The sequence below is a fragment of the Dermacentor andersoni genome, chromosome 11 (assembly GCF_023375885.2).
Source record: "Dermacentor andersoni chromosome 11, qqDerAnde1_hic_scaffold, whole genome shotgun sequence".
In the NCBI taxonomy this organism is placed as follows: domain Eukaryota; kingdom Metazoa; phylum Arthropoda; class Arachnida; order Ixodida; family Ixodidae; genus Dermacentor; species Dermacentor andersoni.
The window spans coordinates 61,087,737-61,106,157 of record NC_092824.1 but is presented as its reverse complement, the minus strand read 5'-3'; the positions used below and the strand labels follow the sequence as shown (position 1 = coordinate 61,106,157).

At 45.8% G+C, this 18,421-nt stretch overlaps 1 long non-coding RNA gene across 1 annotated transcript in view; it reads left to right on the top strand.

Moving 5' to 3' along the window:
* LOC140214216 (uncharacterized) overlaps positions 1-18,421 on the top strand; it is a 359,561-nt gene that overhangs the window by 83,111 nt on the left and 258,029 nt on the right. Inside the window, exon 2 of the long non-coding RNA XR_011891138.1 lies at positions 7,167-7,223. This is a non-coding gene — a long non-coding RNA (uncharacterized lncRNA). The remainder of the gene's footprint in view (positions 1-7,166; positions 7,224-18,421) is intronic.

Sequence of the window (18,421 nt, the reverse complement as noted above, 5' to 3'; positions counted from 1 at the left end):
TGTGCCGCTCTTCTATGAACGACTTTCGCGATATGCCACTCTTAAGTGAACGACTTTCGCGACTACGCTTTAGCTAGCTGCTCTTCAGATGCACTGGGTATGGCCACTGTTAAGTGAACGACCTTCGTGACAACGGTTTACCGAGCTGCGCCACAAATTCACTGGCTATGTGCCACTCTTAAGTGAACGACTTTAGCGACAACACTTGAGCGAGCTGCGCTTCAGCTGCACTGGGCATGTGCCACTGTTAAGTCAACGACCTTCGCGACAATGGTTTACCGAGCTGCGCCACAAATGCACTGGGTATGTGCCACTCTTAAGTGAACGACTTTCACGACAACGGTTTACCGAGCTGCGCCAAAGATTCACTGGGTATGTGCCGCTCTTCAGTAAACGACTCCACGACAACGCTTTACCGAGCTGCGCCAAAAACGCACTGGGAATGTGCCACTGTTAAGGGGACAGGGTAGGTCCTATTCTTGCCATGCATTTTAGGCTATGTTCGTGACCCTTTTTCTCATGATCTGCTGGGGTTAGAACATTAATCTTGGTGGCATTGTAATCAGCAATGTTAGGTAGTGTTACTGAACCAGGAATATATCTTTTTAGAGATTAGTTTTTTTATTTATTTTTTTACTGGACCCACCAAATGTTAGAGCCAAAATCTGCAGTAAATAGCCTGTAAACAAATATCCCCTTCAGGAATATTTTTAATCCTGGTTCAGTAGACTGTCTGTAATGTTTTCTCAATATCTGGAAAATATTATCTCCCTAGCGCTTGTAGTTTCCGAAAAAAAAAGGGTCAAATGCAGCAAAATTTGGTGTTTTGAGATAATTGGCTTTGAAGTGGAAGAAAGAGCTTTATTGCAATATTTGACTATAGAAACAAATTCTGGCACATTTTTTCAATAGCCACCAGCCTGGTAGTCCCCTCCATAGCCAACACTGCTTTCCTGTGCTAGCTGCCTTGTTTTCCGGGCCTCCTTAGCGACCAGTCGTGTGGCCCTCTCGCCGAAGTACAGTCGCCGCCGCTCAGCTTCGCGCAACCACTGGACTGGGAACCATCCTGGAGAAACTCCGAATGACCTCAAAATGTCGGCTTGAGCAATGCTGCGGTCATAATAAAGTTAGCACAGCATCCATTGTCGCTATTTTCAGCGTCTTGAGGCCAAGAGAGACATCCTTTGGAGCGCGCTCCCATACAACGTTGTTGAACGCCTCATCGCGTTCTGAGTTTTTCCATAGAGACATTTCTGGAGAAGCTCAGGCTTTGAGAGCTGCTGAAACACCGGCGTTCCGCTTCAAGCGTTCCGCCGAGCGCGAAAGCTTCGATGCAGACGCGCACGTGGTGGCCGCGGCGAGCACTCCTGGATTGTGTTGCAGACAATTGGCGTCATTGGAGATCGACTTATGCCGGTTTCCGTGGAAGAGACGTTTTTTAAAGCACTTCTTTGGATTCGTCATTGCATTACCGCTAATTTACCAGCACCAAAGTATAAACAAATTCCATTGGCCGCGAAAACACACCCAAGCACGCGCAAAACGCCGCGCGTTGCGAGTAATTCAGCTGCGTCTTAGGATTCGTTTGGCTAAGTGAAATATGCTAGCTAGGTTTTCACTGTTGCCAGATGACTGAAAGCCATTGCGCTAAACGTGACAAAAAATAGGCGGTGAAAATTTTTTTTTTTCAGTTTAGGAGAGGCACAGATCCCGAGCATGTGTCAAAGGGGGCGTGGCTGGATGCTGCCTAGGTTTCGAAAAATGCTGATATTGAGATAAATATTTCGCGTGCGCGCAAATGACACACTGGGCCATGTTAAGGAAAGAATAGAGATTTTAAATCACACAAAAACAAGAAATCGATTTTTTTCGGAAACTTTGCCTACCCTGTTCCCTTAAGTGAACGACTTTCTGACAACGCTTTAGCAAGCTGCGCTTCAGATGTACTGGGTATGTGCCACTGTTTAGTGAACGACCTTCACGAGAATGGTTTACCGAGCTGCCCCACAAATGCACTGGGTATGTGCCGCTCTTAAGTGAACGACGTCGTGACAACGGTTTACCGAGCTGTGCCACAAACGCAGTGGGTATGTGTCACTCTTAAGTGAACGACTTTCGCGACAACACATTAGCGAGCTGCGCTTCAGTTGCACTGTGTATATGCCCCTGTTAAGTGAACGACCTTCGTGACAACGGTTTACCGAGCTGCGCTTCAAATGCACTGGCTATGTGCCACTCTTAAGTGAGCGCTTCGGTGCGGTCAATGCTGCAGCTTTATAATGCCTTGTTCCTCGGCTTCGCAAGGTACAGCCTCCCTGTGCTTGTTAACACCTGCAAAACAAACATGCGTGTACTACAGGGACTACAAGCTCAAGCCCTAAGGATATGTCTTGGTCTTCCGAGGTGTGCCTCTACAGCGGCAACAATTTTTATAGCTCGAGATCATCCAATATCAACGTCCTTAGCAACCGACGCTCTCAGGGCGCATATACGGCACGTTGCCCTATTACCTTCTCACCATCTTGCCGCTCTACCCGCAGAAAGGCCACACACAACTTTCAGTCGTATAATTGATGCCAATCGTACCTCATTGCCTTTGGCAATGACGTGAAAAATTATGGACTTGAAAGACTTGAAAAATTATAGACCGATCAGCTTACTGTCCGTTGCCTACAAAGTATTTACTAAGGTAATTGCAAATAGAATCAGGGACACCTTAGACTTCCGTCAACCAAAGGACCAGGCAGGATTCCGTAAAGGCTACTCAACAATAGATCATATTCACACTATCAATCAGGTGATAGAGAAATGTGCGGAATATAACCAACCATTATATATAGCTTTCATTGATTATGAGAAAGCGTTTGATTCAGTCGAAACCTCAGCAGTCATGGAGGCACTGCGGAATCAGGGTGTAGACGAGCCGTACGTAAAAATACTGAAAGATATCTATAGCGGCTCCACAGCCACTGTAGTCCTCCATAAAGAAAGCACCAAAATCCCTATAAAGAAAGGCGTCTGGCAGCGAGATACGATCTCTCCAATGCTATTCACAGCATGTTTACAGGAGGTATTCAGAGACCTGGATTGGGAAGAATTGGGGATAAGAGTAAATGGAGAATACCTTAGTAACTTGCGCTTCGCTGATGATATTGCCTTGCTTAGTAACTCAGGGGACCAACTGCAATGCATGCTCACTGACCTGGAGAGGCAGAGCAGAAGGGTGGGACTAAAAAGTAATCTGCAAAAAACTAAAGTAGTGTTTAACAGTCTCGGAAGGGAACAGCAGTTTACGATAGGTAGCGAGGCACTGGAAGTGGTAAGGGAATACATCTACTTAGGACAGGTAGTGACTGCTGATCCGGATCATGAGAGTGAAATAATCAGAAGAATAAGAATGGGCTGGGGTGCGTTTGGCAGGCATTCTGAGATCATGAACAGCAGGTTGCCATTATCCCTCAAGAGAAAAGTTTGTGGCACTCAGTATGTGGCACTGTTAAGTGAACGACTTTCGCGACAACGCTTTAGCGAGCTGCGCTTCAGATGGACTGGGTATGTGCCACTCTTAAGTGAACGATTTCATGACAACTCTTTAGCGAGCTGCGCTTCGATGCACTGGGTATGTGCCACTCTTAAGTGAACGACTTCATGACAACGCTTTAGCGATCTGCGCTTCAGATGCACTGGGTATGTGCCACTCTTCAGTGAACGACTTTCGCGACAATGCTTTAGCGTGCTGCGCTTCAGATGCACTGTGTATGTCGTACTCTTCAATGAACGACTTTCACGACAACAATATGGCGAGGCCGCCATAAGTGCACCGGGTTTTTGCCGCTCATCAATGAACCTGTTTCACGCTAACATGAATTTCCGGGTGTGTTCTACATGGTATGATGCCGCTCTTCAGTGAAATTCCCGGCAACTTGTGTCACTGGATAGATGCCGATGAGAATGAGCCCGTACTTCGTTAATTTTGCTCGTAATGATTTGTATGGCTTTATCATCTAGATTTCTCAGTAGATTGTGAGTCCATCTGGGCCAGGGGCTGAGCGTCCGTTGAGGTCACAAAGGGCGTACGCAATCTCCGAGACTTCGAAAGGACGGTCCAGCGAAGGTTGAAGTGACCCCTTGTACTGGCGTGTCGGGTCGTTCCACGGGACAGATTTGCGCTCTACCGGAAGGTTGATGTCTGCCAGGGCCTCGGCAATGACCCGCGGACTCGTGCATTCTTTCGTGTTGAGATGGACTAGCCTTTCGATCGTTAGCCATGCACTAGTCTTGGTCGGTTTGCTGCTGTCAGCGAATAGGTGCTTGAGAAGGCTCCCCTTGCTGCCCCTTCTCATATTACCGTCTACTTCTTTATACACCTCGTCCCATTGCTGCGAGCTCAACTTTCTTGGGTGTTTTTAGATCTCTTTGTTGATTGCTGCTAATTTAGAGCTTAGCCTCCTGTTTAGCTTCAGTTGTTTCTATCTTTCTCTGAACGCGTTCTTGGCCTCCAGGAGGTGTCCGAGTCTGGAGTCCATGGCTGGCACCTCCAGGTCCGTGTTTATTTCTTTAGTGGCGTTGGCGACCGTAATTTTTAGATTTTGCAGGAGCTGTTCAAGGCTTCTTCTTGTCTCTCCTCATTACCCCTACTAAATGATACTGAAAGCCACTAACTTCATTTCTAGACAGATATTACAAATAATTTTTACCCAGTCTATAAGCGAGGGTGCTATGCCCAAAGACTGTAAACTAAGCAAAGTAACCCCCGTTTTTAAATGTGGTAAGCGCTCCATCCCATCCAATTATCGCCCGATCTCACTTACATGTTTTGTCTGTTTACTCTTAGAACATATCATATATTCCCAAATAGCATCCCACCTCGACAGAAATTCTTTTTTCTTTAGGAAACAACATGGCTTTCGTGCGGGCTCATCATGCGAAACACAACTTCTTGAATTCACCACAGATCTCCACCAAAACTTAGATTCTTCATTCCAGACTGACGTAATTTACTTACATTTTTCAAAGGCTTTCGATCGCGACCCTCATCACCGACTAGTGTCCAGACTTTCATGCCTTCCCCTCAACCCATTAATCATATCATGGATCATTTGCTTCCTGACAGATCACCTCCAGTTCACCTGTGTTGGCGGTCGCTGTTCCAATACTACCAAAGTAATATCGGGTGTACCACAGGGATTCGTCCTGGGCCCACTCTTTTTTCTAATATACATTAACGACCTCCCAACAGACATATCATCCACAATACGTCTATTCGCCGATGACTGTGTTATTTACCGTCGTGTCACTACTAACACTGACCAATCCATTCTGCAAAATGACCTAAATTCTATTGACAAGTGGTGCTCACGCTGGATGATGGAACTAAATGTCTCCAAAAGCGAGTTAATGCATGTATCACGTAAACGTTTTACATCCAAATTTCTATTCTCTTTGGGCTCTGTGAATTTATCTGAGGTCGACAGTTATCATCGTTATCATCGGCGTTATTATCATTATTATCATCATTATTATCATTGGCGTTATCATCACTAAAGAACTAAATTGGTCGAACCACATTCTACAAATAACAGCCGATGCATCAAGATCCCTTAACTATATTAAAAGATTCCTATCCTTGTCTCCTCCGTCGATTCGTAAACTAGCATATGAAATTTTCATCCGTACCAAATTAGAATATGCGTCTACAATTTGGAATCCGCATCAAAAGTACTTGATTGACACTTTAGAAGCTACTCAAAATCGTGCTTCCCGCTTCATCTTATCGAATTATGACAACACTGTCAGCTTTAATAACTTGAAGTTATCTATTGGTCTACCCCTTTTAGCATCAAGACGCATAATTTCGCAACTCTGCTTATTCCATAAATCGTACTATATCATTCCTCACCTTCGTTCCTCACTTTTATTTCCACCCGCGCGCTCATCACATCGTCTTTTCCATTCGTTATGTATCCAACGCCTTCATGGTTCTACAAACGCTTTCAACAAATCCTTCCTTCCCTTTGCAATGGAACTCGCTCCCGGAATCCATTGTTGTAGAGCGAAACCCTTCGAAATTTCGAGAGTTACTAACCACCCATATTTGCAACGAATTATGCAAAAACCTGTTCTTTTTAGTGTCTTTTCAGTTGTTGCCTTTATTTTGCTTTGTATATGACCATTCCTTCGGTGTTTGTATTATTGTTTTGACCCCCCCCTTATGTTATTCCCCACATGGGGCCCTTAAGGGAATAATAAATGATGATGATGATGAGTCGACGTGGGTGTACGTCTTGGGAGGAGTGGGTGTGGTGCGGACGTTGATTTATAGGATGAAATGGTCGCTGCCAAGGTCCTCTTGCAGGTTGTCTCACGAGCCGTCCGCGTTTCCGAGGAACGTTAAGTCATTGAACCTGTTTCACGCTAACATGAATTTCTGGGTGTGTGCCACTGGTTATGATGCCACTCTTCAGTGAAATTCCCCCTAACTTGGGTCACTGGATATGTGCCGATGAGGATCTGCTGCTCAACAGTGACGAGAAACATCCTTTCATTTTATGCGATTCTGAGTGGAATCGAACCGACATCACAAGGGCTCCCCAAGGACAGCAACCTGGTCTCTGAGCAGTCTGCGCCACAAATGCACTGGGTATGTGCCACTTATCAATGAATGACTTTCATGACAACGCTCTCGCGTGGTGCACCATAAATGCACTGAGTTCGTGCCGCTCTTCAATGAACCTGTTTCACTATAAGATGAATCACTGGGTATGTGCCATTGGGAATGAGGCCGCTATTCAGTGAAATTCCCGCCAACTTGGATCACTGGCTATAATGCCGCCGAGAACTGAAGCCATTGTGGCGCAAAGGAACATGGACGAAGAAGAGGACAGGACACCACGGACGCACTGTCACAACTGGTTTATAGGGTTGACACCAGAAGAATAGGAAATGATAGGTACACTCAATATAGCGCATGCATACACGTTCTTCACGGCAAAAAAAAAAAAAAGGAAATATAAGGCTGTCTCGCTACCCAATAAGAAAATTGACATGTGGCTAATACAACCTCTGCCTCTTTGTTAATGTGATACACTTCCTAAAGTTCGCGAGCAGTAGCAGTCTTACTTCTGTCTGGAATCTTAAGCTTACGAAACCATGGTTTACACTTGCAGGCCGAGCGATGCGCGGGCACATGAACGTGCCTTTGGAAGGGAAAAGTTCCACCTGAGGTGAGCGCATTCATTGGTGTCTTCAAGCCATCCAGAGTGCATGTCAAGAGAGTTTGTAACGTTTTAAGCACGGAATCTTGGTGCCAGGTGAGGTTGTGTTGGGATTTTTTACGTGTGCTCTCTCACACCCACACACCCCCTGTTTGGCTGATATAAGGTTGAATACTGAATTGTGACACGGCTCACCTGGCCGAAGTTTGGTGGAAGTGTTGCCTTAATGAAGCTTTGAGTGCTCCTGGTACTAAAAGAAAATCTCAAGCCGGTGGTGTTGTCCCTGAGGATGACGTGAGCGTTCCAGAGCGCGTCATGAGGGTACTGGTGAAGGGACCGAAATATAGTCATGAGCCTGTGCTTGCTAACCACGTTCGTTTGGCATTGAATGGGCGGATAGCCAAAAACACCCCTAATGAAGACCGCGACAGGTTTCTATTGGAAGGAGTCAACGCCCATGCAGCATGGAAGGCTACATGACTCTACCATGTCTGTCATGTCTTTTTGTTGGAAGAACAGTTTGGCTCTTATGCAGTCCGACGAAGAAGAACGATTTCTGGTGATTTACGTAGGTGCTTATAGTGATCATGCACGACTAGCGGTGCAAAAGAAGTTTGTCCCCGTAAAGGTGAAAGCAACAAGGGTAAAAAATAAGGCTGCAGCTTTGTGCAAAGAATTAGAACAGACAAAATTAGCCAAGGCAATAACTGATTGTAAGTGTGAGACGCTTAGTGTATTGTTGACGGCAAAGTCGCATAAACAAGGCATTCCGTTTAGAAGGATTGTCAGCGAAAAGGGTGCTTGGCAGCAGCATGGAAGTCAGTTTCTTTTGAAACAACTCAATTTCTTCTCAGTGGATGACCCTTTTCCTATATGTTCAGAAGATCTCATTTCCCTCCTACAAGACAGCGATCTGATTGGAAGTGTCTTTTCAGTTGAAGTAGAAGATTTGTTTTACTCTGTGCCCCAGAAAGAAATGCGCGCTTCAGTTCGGGAGTGCACATATAGCATAATGGTGTGGTGGCATTCCAGAGCTCATTGGGCATGTCTATAGATAATTTCATGGCACTGCTCGAGTTTTATCTTCAGTCTACTTTTATCTGTTTTAACAATGAGATGTATTTTCAATGTAAAGAGATTTGCATGGCGTCATGCGTTACCCCTGTACTCTGCAACATATTCCTGTCTTTATAGACCGCGATTTACGACCTGTTTTTGACGAACTAATTTTTCAAAAAAGTTTTATATATATCGATAATTTTTTAGTGTCTTAAAGAAGAACTGTGTAGTTGATCTTAACCGTTCCATTCAACACATTTTAGCCGCTTTTTGGCAACATGGGAAGGGCATGCTTATTGCACATGAAAGCCCACCCCATGGTTCAGTTCAGTTTTTAGAAATCCTAATAGCTTTTAAGCAAGGTTACGTTTGTTGGTCATATAGCCCACGGAAGCAAAAAGCTCTCATGCCATAAAATTCTGCTTATTCAAAGCTCGTTAAGAGGGGAATTGCCACCCGTTGCCTGGAATCCGCGCTGATGAAATCCCGCCCTCATATGCTGCAGGCCAGTTTTGAGAAACAATTGGCAAAGCTCATTGCTGCAGGCTATCCATGCTCGGTCTTGGAAGCTATCTCGGAGACTCTCCCGAAAAAGGTAGAGGGCCTGAGACGTACTCCCACCACATCAGCCCGAAATGAGATAAGCACCGAAGCAGTCCCTTATGTGCATGGGATGTCCCTCAACACAAAGAAGGTCGCCAGCAGGTGTACGGTTTGCCAGCGTTTTGTTTCGGCGCCGCGCAAACTAGCAGGCCTGTGCCCACGCATTCTCTGCGAACAAAGAATGCTTTATTGAGAGAAGAAGCACACCTGGCCGTATGTTAAATGCGCCGCCGGCGTCGTCTGCATGATACCGCTGTCATGCGGGTACGTTTATATAGGTCAAACCGGGAGGTGTGTTAACGATCGAGCACGGGAACACGATCTGTTAATTATTAATAAAAGCAATGCGCATCTGCCTGCACATTGCCTGGCCTGCAAGTGTAAACCATGGTTTCGTAAGTTTAAGATTCAAGGCAGAATTAAGGATGCTAGTGCACGTGACTGTTTGGAAGCGTATCAGATTAGAAAAAAGAGGCACAGATTGCGTAACGGACACGTCGATCTGTTTATTTGGTGGTGAGACACGCCTTTTTGAATTTTCTCTTTCTTTGCCATGGAGAACATGTTCGGATGCGCTATAATGAGTGTACCTATTATTTCCTATACTGGAGTCGACCCAATAAACCAGTCGTGAGTTAGCTCTTGTGATGTCCTGTCCTCTGCTTTGTCCGTGTTACTTTGCGCTACAATGGCTTCAATACATATCAACCAACTCGCGCAAGAAGTTTATTGCCACTGATAATGTGCTGCTCTACAATGAGACAAATATCCTTTAATTGGCTCCAATTCTGAGTGGAATGGAGCCCACGTCACAAGGGTTCCTCAAGGACTCTAACCCGGTGCTTTAGCAGGCTGTGCCACAAGTGCACTGGGTATGTGCCACTCTTTATTGAACAGCTTTCATGACAACGTTTTAGCGAGCTTAATGTGCGGCAATCGAGGGAACAATTCTCAGCGTTTGCTTAATCGGGCATGCCACTCTTCTCGTCTTGGAGGCCATGTGATGACTTCTCGGCAGAGCCACTAGACGGCGCAGCGTGTTCAGACAGGAGGGCATAGAGAAACATACCTGCGTAAGGAGCGGACACTCAGCCGTTTTGCGGCCGAGGTCTGATTGCCCGCCAGATAGCATAGCGATTTGCCCTTTCACTTTACCTCAAAGGTAGAGAGCTTATCATATGTCTGCGGGGTTACGTCCACAGATCCCATTTCAGAGACGTTGATGCTGCGCCACTCATGTGCCACTTCCTACGCCCACCCCACATCGCTTTTCCACGCGCCGCCTCGCTGGTGTGGTAAAGTGCTTCCATTTCTCTGCACTGATAATTTTGCTGTTTCTTGCATCAGGAACATTGTTAAGAAAATGTTTTTTTATGCTGGTTGAGCGTATCTTGGACTTCTAGGATAAAATATGAGCCGTGGCACCCTTTTACCGCGCAGCCACCTGTTTGTTTTTCTACCCATCTTTTCAGGAAGAGCATTTGTATTACTTCCAAAGCGTAATTTTCCAAAAGTCAATGACGAGACCTTCGTTTTAAAGCACAGAACGTTTATATGTGGGTGACCCGTACCATCACCCAAACGTTTCATTTCGCGCTGCTCGAGAAGTGTAATGCGTATTGGGCATCGTTTTGTGAAGGATGTTTACCTCTCTGCACGCGACGTGCACCTGGCCCGGTTCGCAAGTGCCACTTTTACTTGACGCGTTGGTTGTCACTGCTAAAACATTCTTCTCGTACTTTATGTACTTATCAAGCGTCTGATCCAGTATTTTGCCTGCCCAATTCCCTATGTAAACAAGAGAAAAAAAAGCTTTTTTTGTACGGAACCACTGCTTCCTATTGCGTGCGACTGAGAAAAGAGGCTCAGAAACGGTCAGACAACTGCCATAAAGAGAGCCTTGATTGTATTATTTTTCCATTCTGCATGAGATCATTCAGCCTTGCTGGTTCTTCAAGAAGCTTGGCGGCTTTTCCACTAAGATGTTTGCGATCCACGAGTTTATTACGTCCATTTGTACCGCATGCTTAAAAATGATATATTAAAGGTCTTGAGCTCCACTCTAGACGACGTATTGACTATTTTTGCAGCCAAAGCAAAACCAGAATGGAAAGCGTTGTTATCGATACCGAAACTAAAACAGAGCTTATCCGTGCTTCTAAAATCTCGGAAGACAAAATTAGCGGCGTGACCAGCCGTTCGGTACGCTGGCGGCAGTGCAGTAGCTCGGCCGCAGGACTCTAGGGGAGGGTCTGTTCTTTACCAATATGTTTAATTAATTATGAGGTTTTACGTGCCAAAACCACTTTCTGATAATGAAGTACGTCGTAGTGGAGGACTCCGGAAATTTTGCCCGGCTGGGGTTCTTTAACGAGCACCTAAATCTAGGTACACGGGTGTTCTCGCATTTTGCCCCCATCGAAATGCGGCCGCCGTGGCCGGGATTTGATCTCGCGACCTCGTGCTCAGCAGCTTAACGTCATAGCCACTGAGCAACCACGGCGGGTACCAATATGTTTCTCAACGAGAAGCACGCGAAAGGAGCCTGGATGGCGCATGACGCGTCTCTCAGTATTGGCACATACCGGCGCGCCATTCATTTAGAAGGTCACATGCAGGCTCCGTGGTGACGAGGCTAGTTGACGCCGAGTGTTCTTAAGGAAGCGCAAACCAAGAGGCCCACCAAAGTACACGTCGCATAGATAACTCGTTTCGGCGGTTGCAATGCGTTATATCGGCAAACTGGTTCAACTCCAAACGCATTATCGTTGACAACCATCGTGACATGGGTTCTGCCAAATAATTGTCCGGCGCGGGTTGCAATCGAACTTTTGTCATATAATTAGGCCATCTTGTCTGAATGTGTATTCCCGAAAGCGCCACCCGCCGACATTGCGGAACGCCGCTTAATCATGGAGCATGTCCAGAGGGAAGCGCGACAGGTCAGCCGCTGTCTTTGACGTCAACGACCAGTTTATTCAAGAGAAATTTGTTATTCGCTTTAATTGCCCAGGTCATAACTGCCGATTCTGTGTGTTATAATGTGCCTGAGCCATATCTACTATTGGTTTATGGAGATATATACTTGCAATTAGAATATTTCCGTTGCATTATTTCTTAATACTGACAACGTTTACGAGAGGGGAGCGCGCAAGCACAAATCTTCTATGTAAATCAGTATTACGCAAGTAGGCCCGCTGGTGTGCTATTCGGAAGGAAGACTAAATCACTGCACTGAGAGTGTCAATTGAAATCAGATCCAGAGGGCCCACGATGCGGCGGTCGGGCAAAGCCTGACTGTCCCAATGTGGGAGCGGCCCGCAGCGCGCTGAGCCGCGTACCTCAGGACCTTATTAAAGTTTTGCATCCATCCTATGTTAGGCGCAGAGTTTGAGATTATTTAATGCTGATTAAGAAAAGATCACTGATGATTACAGTAGCCCCTAATGCTAAATTTGAGTGCAGCTCTATACGTGCGTTCATTTCGCGATATACTGGCTGGCGCGGGCAATCTGTCTCGTGCGGCACGTGGCAAACGGAGCGAAGTGTGGCGTGAGTGCTTCGCTAATCGGGAGATCGTGAGAGGCAGCGCGTAGGTGACGCGGGGCAGGATTCACAGCAGCCGTCGCCGAGAGACCTCCGCTCATGCAGCGCTTTGTTTGCGCTACTCTGGCGCTATCTCGTAGCTATCGTCATCGTAGAGCCAGTCTTTCGTAATACTACGCTTTTCTTTTCGCATCTTCGCCATACCATCCACCTCCGCTTTCCACCTCATAGTTCCACTGCACCCTTCTCTTCCGCTGTCATCCTCGCTCTCTCTTCGCTATCGACCTCTTTGATCTCCCGCTGCACCCCGCGTTCGCTCTATCATCCTTTGCTGGGCTAGTTCGCTCGGAACGGCCGCTTGACAGCTACGCTCTAAAACGTTGGAAGCGTGCCTATCTGATCCTGCTGCATCTCACAGCTGGACCTATGTATAGCTTCACAGTTCAGAACGTGACATGCAGTGCTGCTCATTCTGTAAAAAATCTAGCCTCGAATTCACGCGAAGTTTGACGGCGAGCTCCTGTCTGGGTCAACTAACACAGCCTAAATGAAGCGATTTCCATCTAGTGTAGTTCCCTGTTGGATTTTTCGAACTGAGTACAATGGACGAAATTGAACTGAGCTTTCGTGGCTTCCGGTCAGTATTTCTTTAGCTAGAAGTTCGGAATGTATACAAGTTTGTAATTCTAAACCGCAGAACAGTCAGACATTTTTTTCAGAAGTCGCAAGAAGCACGCGTTTAGGCATTCGAAATATCTAGCGCTTAAGAAACACTCGTGCTATTACGAATTTCAGACGACATATTGTTTAGCTTACGGGAGCAGTGTACACTATACCACAATTGAACCAATACAAGATAGCATGCCTGCTGAAACCTTTTGCCAGCACTGCGCTTCAGCAGGAAAATCTGGTTGAGGCTCTTTATACGAGTTTGGGCGTTGTCGTATTCACATGTATTTAATGCTACGGCACATATAATCTCTGCAGGTGCCGCGAAGAAGCTATTCTGAGGTTCCTTCGTAATGTGTGATTGCGGTAGCGTTGTTATATTGAGCTAATTTTACTGAAATGAAAATGTTTGCCTAACAATGGACACTAATAAAATTTTGCAAAAACATTTGCTTACCACTTTCAAGCATGAAACCCACAACGTTGTCTTCAGTATGTGGGTCAGTTCTTGATGTAGTCAGTCGGGTAGAAAACATTACCCTGTACCAGAAAGACGGCACATTATGAATCAAAATAGCCCTCGCACAAATATTTTGTCTCTGCAAATGGCAAGTTTGGAGATCCATGTCAGTGGGGCCACTTACGTCTGTCCATGGCGGTCTCTATAAGTCGCTGAGTATTTGAGATTGCGCCCGTCACTTTCTTTTAGCATAGAATAGCATTTGTTGACTTGAAAATTGTTGGTTCGCGTCATTATGTGAAGTCTTTCTTGAATTTGAGTTAGCTGAAAAAAATATGCGTGTGTATGACTTTACAATAATACAGCTCTAGCACGAAAAGTAGCACAATTGCGGAAATTTAAGGACGTGATACGCCCATTTACTGCGCCTGAGATGAGACGGGGTTATGCTTAAAATGTTCCTGTGCTTTGAGTAGCGCCTCTTGTTTCGGCGTCATCTCCCAGCGTACTGGTTAGCTGAGATGGTAGAACGAACCAACGGGAAACCATTTAACCAGGGTAAAACAATGAAACTGGTAGTTTTAGTCGAGCGGGAAGGCTTCTTGGAAACCGATGCAGATTTCTTTGGTCTGGTTATTATTATTATTTCTTTTTTGAGGAAGCACAATCATGGGTTTCGAGAGCGGCGTGTTCTAACTTGCGGCTGGAACCCACTAGCGCCAAGTCTTCAGCAAGTGCGTCGGTGCCCTCATGCCGGACGGAGCGGCGCGTTGTTCGCAACTATTTTCATTTTGCCGGAGCCGTAGTCACATGGTAGGAGTTGCGACAGCTAGCGCGCGCGAGAGAGAGCATGCGCTTTTGCTGTAATTTTGCAGTCCGCGTGCTACGACTCTGCTCGCTGTGTTTCGCACCGTCGACTTTCAGCTCAACTTTTCGGAATGCCACTTAGGTCACCGCTAAATTACTGTCTTTGCACGCACTAACAACGTTCAGGCCATTCAACCTGACCCAGACTCAAGTTCGCGCTGTGCAAAACTCTCCGGTACCATGCTCGGCTAAGTAGGTGAAAAGCTTTATTGGCTTGTGCTCGTGCTTTCAACGCTTTGTTAAAAATGTTGACCCTTCACGGAGATTTTGAAGAGGGATGGTTCCTTTCTTATGGGAGAACACGTTTCCGATGTCACGTAGAACATCGCTGATGCCGACCCAAGCACATCGTCGGTTCAGTCGAAAATGGACGTGGTTCCTGTTGCTCGTTTGAACACCTAAGGCCGCTTACAGTACCATGCAGTATCTTACGCCAGGACAGCTTTCTGCTGCCGGCTGGACCGTGTCGAAATGAACATGCTAAACAGCGAACTGAAACGAGGATAGTGAAATTCAATGTCATCCGAGGAGGTTTGGTAGGATGACATTGTCGGTCGTGTTGCTTCCGCCCGTGCAGAAGATTAGCGGCTGCTTCTGCCTCGTAATAATAGGAAATATGATATGTTTAAACGACTTCCTTTGGATGGCTTTCACCACACAGTCATACGTTTGGAAATTACCTTATGTTCAAACAAGTGATTATATAAATTACACTAACGAACCTTTTACGAAGGTGAGCTATGTGATTGATCCCAATGGAAGACTTGAAGTGGGCCATTCGAAGAGCTCATGACCGTTTTCACAAATGGGATATTTTGACGCTATTAAAATTTAGAGCATGATCAGGTGCAGGCATTCTCAAACACAGAAGTAAAACTGGACAGTCCAATAGTACAACTGTGACGTTCATAGTAGACGCGAATGAGTGAAGTCATTGTCTGTGCCTCACAGGTGGGCGAGCGTCCATCTGCAGCCATGACCTCAGGTCGCTGCATGGTCACGCGACTGCTAGGCGCAAGCCCTCACGTCAATGTGGGCGTCTGCTATGGAGATCAACGTCGGGCTTTCCGGCTGTTCATTTTGGATGTTCTGCGAGGAATTGATTGGAATTTATTACTCTGTAAAAATTATCGACGTCAAAATCTCGCACTTCTTGAAATGGTTACGAGCTCGTCAGATGGCACGCTTCAAGTCTTCATTTCCAATTATTGGCATAGCTCATATGTTTAGAACGTTAGTCAAAGTTAAATGCCTATTGTTTATATTAAACATAAAGTTAAATTCTAATGCATCGCTTTGTAATAGAAGCAATTGAAACAAAATCATTTATTGATCTAATTTGTCCTATTTTTAAAGAGCTTCAACGTATTTCGCGAAACACACGGTGCACATCTTATATGGTGGAACGTACACATTGTAAAAAACAGATAGGGAAAAGAAAAATAAAATCTACTAGCAGATGAAGACTGCCTCTATTATTCTATAATATTTATTAACCAAAGAAATGATCCCATAAAAAGAAATGTCAGCACTTAGAGAAACGAGAATATTTAACTTACATCTCTGGCTTTCTGCATAGAAAAATATAGCCAATCATCTTCGTATAACGTAGGTGATACAATAGCAGTCAAAGCAAGAATATAGATACAGACTTCGAAAGTGCCCATGTTTGAAGCTTGCGTCTACGTAAAGGCCCCAGTCAAATACTTGACTCATCGGAGAAAGCTCATCCTTTTATAAAGCATCGAAGCAACCACCGTTAGAAGGAGCTGCATTTGAAATACGGTTACGTTCCGAGCACATGAATTTTAAAAATAAATAACCTTACATAGAGAATTTGTTACTGAACTGGAAATGTCAGCCGTGAGTGAGAATATTGTTTGCGAACATCGCCTGACTTGACATGTATGAACACGTTTTGTTATTTTCTGATCGCGTAGCCTATCCTCAGCTATCACCCAGGAAAGATGTTTCGTGCCTATAAATTGAAGGATTTAGAGCAGGAAAGTGCATTTTGCAAAGCTTGACGTCTGAAGGCTGGAAAGAGAAATCGATGTTATTTGAAAACCAAGCATATGTGGGGTAAAGTAGGAGAGCAAGCATTGTTCGTATTTGGTCTTGCTCATGAGATTAGAGCAGCCGGTGAGCAGAGGGTTGGAAGATTTTTGTTTTTTTTAAAGACCCGGCCTAGCTACGGGAACAGTGCATTTGGGGACGAAAACGTCAAAGTATGGGCATGGTGATGCTCCACTCGGTTGGTTCTGCATTCGTGTGCGCACACATTAGCCTTTCTGTTGAGCAACTGCTTACATTGCACTCGATGATGCTAACCACCTTGGTCATTCGCGAGCCTGGATTGTTCGTTGACAATTCCTCACGTTCGCTCTAAGCGGAGCTCTGCTTTGGCGGCAACGTGTTCGCTCGTACTGGAACATCTTGAGACTGAATATGCACGTCATCTTCAAATTTTTACTGATGGCTCTGTGGAAAAGGTGAGAGGATCTAGTGCAGCTGCTTTTCACATTCCCTATTTGAAGTGTGACTGGTCTGTTCGCTCCACTGCAGTCGTGTCCTCCGCAACGGCCGAAAGCGTTGCCATTGAGGCAACTCTAAAGAAACTACGGTTTTGTACGCCTCAACCTGTTGTTGTTCTTACAGATTCAAAATCTGCCCTTCAAAGGTTAGAGCACGGGTTCCCTACTGATCCCTATGCTTGGTGCACACTCTCCATATCAAAGGCTTCTCCATACGTTTCCAATGGGCGCCCTCGCATATAGGTATCATAGGGAACGAGATGGTGGACAGCCTCGCCCATAGAGCGCTGTCTGGGAATCCATTGAGAAAAGTGCGTCAAGAGGACAAGAGACTCTTCAGAGAAGCGGTGTTGTGCCACTTCATTTCTTTGTGGAGCTAACCTCACAAGCCATGTGTGACCAACGGCCTGAAAAGAAACCAAGCCACATTACTGCTCCGCATTCGCACGGGCTCTGCTCGTACCCCTGCGTGGATGTATAAGACTGGCCTGGTGTTGTCTCCATTATGTTCAACGTGTGGTGTGTGCGGTGACATAGAACATTACCTTATGTGCTGTACTCTGTATAACGCGGCAAGGAGTGTGTTATTCGGGTCCATTAAGAAGACAGGACTTCCTCACAGTTCTCTCCAGGACATTGTTTTCACGCCCGGAAACCAGTTGTATAGGAAGGAGGTTTCTCGCCTTCTTTTAAGTTACCTGCAGGACACGGATTTGGCCTCCACATGGTGACCTCAGGAGTGACTATCTGTAATTGTAAGGTCTGTGACTGATTTGTGTGATTTATTTAGTTTAAGTGTCGCTACGGCGGAGCAATTTCTGGCAGCAACTGGAAGGCTAATCCCACCGGTAACCTACAGCCACTAAACTCAGCTCAACAACAACAAGCTTACCGGTGAGAGCTCAATGAACAGTAAACGTACTGCTAAAACTGTCTAATCCTTAATTTGAGTAAAACGCAGATGGTTTTGCGTCGGCCTGAACTCGGTCACCCTCAGGGGTATCCTCAACGCGCCGGCTACGTCTGCAGCGCCGCTGCTGGCGTTTCTGATTAGGCCACTGTTTGAGACGCCTGGTATTGGCCAGGGTGCAGTTTCTACTGCGTAGCCTCAGTCACCTCGTGTGCTGGGTCGGCCCGGCCTGTTGTAGCCGCGTTTTGTCAGATAGCCACCCCAGCGGTTCGAGCACAACGTTAAATCTTGCTGTCGCTTTCAGCGCTTCACCCTTCGGGTGAAACTGTTTTGTAATATAGTGTATCGAAGCAACCGCGCAGTTTCTCGTGCGCGCTATAAAGAGTGACAGGACGAAATTTGCAAGCATTGTGAAAGCACATACTTTATTTAGCTACCGCTTTAAATATGGTCTGCAGCTTTCGCGACGCATCTCCAATGAATTTCATCTGTTAGCACCGCTGGCTTGCACTTCAAACCGCCCAAGTACCATATATATACATATATATATCACCGTTAC